This window comes from Ooceraea biroi, chromosome 6, assembly GCF_003672135.1.
Source record: "Ooceraea biroi isolate clonal line C1 chromosome 6, Obir_v5.4, whole genome shotgun sequence".
In the NCBI taxonomy this organism is placed as follows: Eukaryota; Metazoa; Arthropoda; class Insecta; order Hymenoptera; family Formicidae; genus Ooceraea; species Ooceraea biroi.
The window spans coordinates 9,215,547-9,221,546 of NC_039511.1; the positions used below are offsets into that span (position 1 = coordinate 9,215,547).

General features: G+C 45.8%; 1 protein-coding gene across 1 annotated transcript in view; it reads right to left on the reverse strand.

The window, feature by feature from the left end:
• The window catches only part of LOC105280803 (titin), a 38,272-nt gene extending 32,527 nt beyond the window's left edge, over window positions 1–5,745 (reverse strand). The window contains exon 1 of the mRNA XM_011341615.2: window positions 5,367–5,745. The gene's annotated coding sequence lies outside the window, so the exon portion shown is untranslated. The remainder of the gene's footprint in view (window positions 1–5,366) is intronic.
• Window positions 5,746–6,000: the final 255 nt, after the last annotated feature.

Sequence of the window (6,000 nt, forward strand, 5' to 3'; positions counted from 1 at the left end):
CCAAGTGCGCCGGGACAGAAAATTTACCGTTACCGTACAAGAACCCGATTACCAATGGAGATTAATTCTCGATCGGGCAGACTCCAACCACTCCTCCTCGCCCAGGTACGGTCGTGAGAGAGTAATCGCGCGCGATATGAACGGACACACCGGTATACACAGGCAACCTGCCAGCAAGCTGCTGCTGTTGCTGCTGTTGTTACTACGACGATCCGTATGGTATATAGGCCGATATCTCACGGTCATGTGGCATTCGTTAGTATGCTTGATAGCAGCAAACCCGCGCTGTCTGTCCACGCCGTCGTCGCCGCCGTAATTTATGGTTACCAGGTCGACGTAGACATTACGAATTATTTGGTGACGAGTCGCGTGCGCCCTCGTACCTGCGACCTGTCCCGTTTGCACGTTGATTCACGAAGAGAAAGGACACCGCGAAAGAAGGAACGAGGAGGCGCGTGTCGTGAAGGAAAGAGACAGACAGGTCACCGACCGGTTGCCGATGACAATTCCGACGGGCGACCGACACTGGCACACCAGCCGGCAGGTATTCCTACATTATTAGCTCGGAACTAGGCCAACGGTGCAGGTTCACTAAACCACAACGCAAATTGGATTACCTTTATTTTCGTTTATGCCGAGGAATAAGGCCATTCCTAAAAGTATTCCTACATGTCGACTGTCTAACCGAGTTTGACCGTAATTTCAAATTGATGCACGCGACGTTTGTCTCTTATTAAGATTTATTTATTTAAAAAATAATATTTAGCAATGTGTTATATATGTATATTTTGATAATACCTGAATCCATAATAATTACCGAAGATCAATTAGACAGATGTTTATAAGATATAACAGTATCTTCTTAAAATATTAATGCAAATATCTTTAAAATTACCAATGCAAATATCTTTAAATTAGCTTCCTGCTTTATAAATAGCATATATTAGAATAATCTCCTTGTGCAGACACAGAGGCTCGCGAATCTTTACCACGCCATAAATTCCACCTCGCACTTCCTGTATATATTTTATTACCTTTATTATATCGTATTAACTTCGTTAGTTTAGCGTTAATTGCATATTAATTGACAGTTTATCGCTCGTGAAATCACGAAAGGTGAACGATGATGCGATGGCATTGAACGAATGGGGAAACAGAACCGCACCTATACGTCGATCAGTGTTTCGAAAACCACTCGTGCTATCGTGCATTATACGTGAAACGAGTTTTAAGGTAGCGTGGGGGGGCCTATTCGTGCGCGCATTGAAATTCCTGCCGATCTCGCGGGACCGAGTAGCCGATTTTTATCGAGTACACGAGTACTGGTTGCTGGATAGTACTTGTAGAAATCGCGTTCGATATCGAGGAACGGTCAAATGCGCGCAGAATAAAAATCGCTCGATCGAGAACGAGAACGGGCACATTCGCGGCTTCAATCAAATGAGAGAGAAACCGCTCGCTTAATGAACAGCATGAAATGATCCGAGGAAAAGTACTGTTGACGAAATGTTGAGGGAGAAAGATATTCCCCATAATAATATTTAATGCCGATCAAATAGAGACTACTGTCGCATTCGCGACATCGCGACGATTCGACGCATAACATGTGATGTACTCAAATACCCTCATGTCTGAAGCTACACGTCACATCTCGTCGTGCGAGTAACAGAAAGCCGATAATCTATCATCCATATTCCGCGACTGAATGTCCATACTTGATTTATTCATCGTGGTGGCGCATTTTGCGAAATCGAATTTCCGAGTGCTATTTTCGCACGTTCCTATTCTGACTCGACCAAGTAGCGCGGGTCAACGTCCCGGTACTTCGATCAATTCGCCAAAGTATCGCTAAATTCAGTAAAAGCATCCGATTTCTACGGTATTGTCCTACGTGACCGAAGAATTGATGTGTTCGATTGAATTCGCGGGCTCATTTCACGCGCTACGGGAGCGAGAGTACCGGTGTACTTGGTATTTTTCTAGTGAGTCGCCCGTAACGCGCTGTCCTTTTATAATCGGAGGCCGACGGCCGTCGGAGGGCGTCTCTCGTAGCAGGTTTTTTTATCCGTAACGCTCTATATCGGGACGATTATCCGCTCAATACGTCCGACGATCGATCGCTTTGAGAGTCACGTGAAGCGTCATCATTCCAAGTCCAACGACAACGATGGTCCAACACGCGCCTCGTTCTTTTCCAACGAAACTTATTGTAGCGTGAGCTCATGACGAATATGTTGTCCTGGCGTTGTCCTGCTTATTTCTCTCGTTTTTACCGTTTCATGAATATCTGCCATGATTCGTGCCAGCGATCGCTCGAGCAAGGGCCTAAGCGGGCTTGACGAAGTCACGCACACCCGTATAGCGTTTCATGAATCATTTAATGTTGCTATTATACTGCTACCAAGACGTTACTAATGACATACCTGTCTTCTACATTTATCAATCTACTTTTATTACCAATTCAAGTTAATTTGTTAGAAGAATTGTACACCCTTCATTATTGTACAATCTTCAACGAATTATCAGGCAGTTCTCCCAAAATAAGGATATAAAATGGAAATGTAAAACATAAATGAAACAAATTAAAAAATAAATTGTCAAGCAAAAATCGCGCTTGTCAAGGCGATAAATAAATAATCGAATGCGAGGAATGCTGTGGGCAGAAGAGGCATGCATCGGCAAATCAAAGTGGATAAAATCCTAGGCAAAGCAGGTGATGCGGCTAACAGTACCGATGCATTAAGGAAACAGTGAATGTCATACCAAGAAGCTGTACGACATAACAGTGCTGACTAGGCTGATCGTAAAATAATCATCTAGTGGCTTAAGGATGCCCTCGCGTTTACGTGGACCAACAAACTTTGGAGTTCCTCTCCGGTTATTGCCCTTCCTAGATCGCGTGTCTAGCGCCGTTTCTTATTTACACTCCATTACCACGTTTCATTTTCGTCATCTTGCCTAACAAGCGCACGAGCATCACTATAGGCACGAGCATTGATCTTGCTAATTAACGTTTAGTAATAAGCGCTTTCGATATTTCCGGTACGTCTGTTGGTCTACTGGATCTACAAAGTCCAGTTTCTGTTACGAAAAATTTGCTCAAACATTGCTTTTGTCCGCATAGCTGCTTGATTTTTAATGTTAAATAATTTAATTCTTGAATGATGATTAAATAATTTAATTCTTAAGTAATGTTAATACCGCGAGATAAAAATGATTTAAAAGATGGAAAAGGACTTTTTCCGTCCGAAATTTATCCACTGACATTAAAACGGCGCAATATGCGTTTGTGAACGACTTATTGTACATGATATTAAGAAGCGATAAGTATGAGGATAAATCGTGAGAAGAATGCTTTTTTTTTATTTTCAACGTCGCGGTAGCCACACGGATATGTAAGCTTCGTAACGAATATCGCAGATTAGTATGCAACATCGTACTTGGTTCGCGAGGATCGCAACATTATTACGGTCGATATGCAGAGTTAACTGTTCATTGGAAACTTCGCGTTTCCGCTGAAAGGCGATTTAATATATCACGCCGGCTGATCGTTATGCGCGATAGGCGAGCTATCGGACGCACGTCGACCGTGACGGATTCGCGTCCGTTCTTTTTATTTTTCTCCTTTTTTTTTGCGAGGAGCAAGATTGCTTCGCGCCAACGTGATCGCGGCGCGTCGTCAGGAAAATAGCAACAATCGACCGTGAATGTAACAGCAACAGCGGCTGCACGTGTTCGAACGAGGCGCCGCGTCATGCAGAATCTCAAATCCCGCCGTCGTCGTCGTCGTCGTCGTCATCTTCGCGGCCGTCGTCATCGTCGCCGCCATGGTCTCCATGAGATTGAGAAGGGAATTCGATCCGCTACAGGAATGTCCCGTTTATTCACGCGCGTCTCTCTCCGTCATCCTCGGAAAGAACATCGGAGCAGTCCAACTCCGACGGATACAAAGGGGAGACCCCATAGATTTCTCTAGTTTATATTTCATCTGCCCGTTAGCGTGTCACTCGTCTGCGCTCTATTATTCCGAAATCCCCGGTATTTCCGTGACTCATTATGTAGGACCGTGCAGACCTGTTTTAAATTCTCCCCGTAGACGCGTCGTTTAGAAGAATCGATATATTTTCGGCTATTGATCCCGCGTAGAGGTACTCGCTGCGAAGATTTTACTCGTTTCGAAAGAATTCACGAGTACCTCGCGCGTCATGGAGCCCCACGCGTTTAAAAATTACAATCGACTTGGAGCAAAATCTCGTACGATTTACTCGGAGTGTTACATTAATTCTCGAGATGCAATTTCATTGCTCTCATCGTATCGTGTATCGCGAGTATCACGTAATCTTCTGGTTATCGCGGATACCCAAGATCCTGCATGTTCTCCGAATTGGAACGGAGAGCTCCTTGGTATTCACGCATTGGCGTTGTTTGCCTCGGTATTCAGACACTGTCTCTTAATTGTGCGAGGTGTTCGTGCACGTCCGACTATCCTTCACGACTGCAAGTCGACACGCATACCTATTGTACACCGCCTTGAATTATTTAGGCATCATCAGCCGGTCCTTTTTGACTTTGATTCTCGGTCCATCCTTTTACGCGAATCGCGAGGAAAGAGGGAAATTATGTCTATAATTGTTCAACCTTTAATCTTTCACTCTATTTGATCAAAGAATCGATATACGCGAATTAATTTAGCAGATTGTTAATTGATCGATTGTTCTTTGCTGATTACACATTGGCGAAATAATTATACTTTTGTAAATAAATATTTGATAAAAAATGAATTGCTAATTTAGCTTTACATTTGAAGCAAAAATAACAAAAATGCTTCTTTAAAAATGTAAAATGATATATTTTGAGTAACTAGATAGATTCGCTGCCAATAGCGTACTTTTTTATTCAAATCTAAAGAACTATACAAGATTTCTAAGATAAACGAGTCGCACGTGATAAATGAAATCTTATCACCAGCAATACGAAATGCATTGCAAAAGATCCTTCGTGCAGAGAAGTTACTCCTTCACTGTTACCCATTGCGAAGCAACGAACAGGATATCCAAATCTTTATGTAAATCTTTAAACCTCCCCTTTCACACATCTCCAGATCACTTGAGGATCGAGACGGGTTCCTCGGCGGTGCACATTGTCACAGTCTCCATAAAATCCACGGAGACGACGACGACAACGACGACGATGATAACGACGATAATAAGGACGTTCTGTCATCGTAGCGCGTCACAGCCACGCGCAACCGAATCACTGATCTTGATCACTTGGTGTCACCGAAGGAGGCGCGACCGAGACCCCCTTCGTCACTTATCCACCCTCCTGAGGAGGACCGGCGTCAAACGCTCGTCACGATCACTTACCTATCCAGCACGGTCGTCGACGACGGACGACCCTGACGGTTCGATGCGACGACGTGGTCCCCTCTCGATGCACGATCGACGATTAGTTACTTCGCACCGTCGTGCCGGACGCGAATCTGCCGCAGATTCACGTTACTAACGTGCTTACTCCGGAGCCGCGATGCAATGATCGTCCTGCAAAGGGGACACGAGCTCTTCTCTCGCACCCTCCGACGAGCGTGTGCGAGCGCAGAGCTTACTCCCTTTCTCTCTTTCTCTTCTCTCTCTCTCTCTCTCTCTTTCTCTCTCTCTCGTTCTCTTAAGCTGGCCCCTCAAAATCACCGCAACACCACACCGAACAGAAGTGAACTACTCGTGCGCCGCCGGTTCACGGTACCTTAAATACCTTGGCAGCCGCGCCGCCGCCACCGCCACCGCCGCCGCCGCCGCCGCCTGCCGCCACCGCCGCTGCCGCCGCCGCCACCGCCGTCACAGCGCAGCGCAGCGCACCACCGCCACCACCGCCGTGCGCGTCGTGCGGCCCCCTACCTTAAACTCGCCCCACGCCGTGCGAGCGGATTGGCGGGGGAGCAGCGCAAGAGGCAATGTGTACCCGCAGGCTACACACCGAAGAGAGCACCGCAGAGCATCCTCT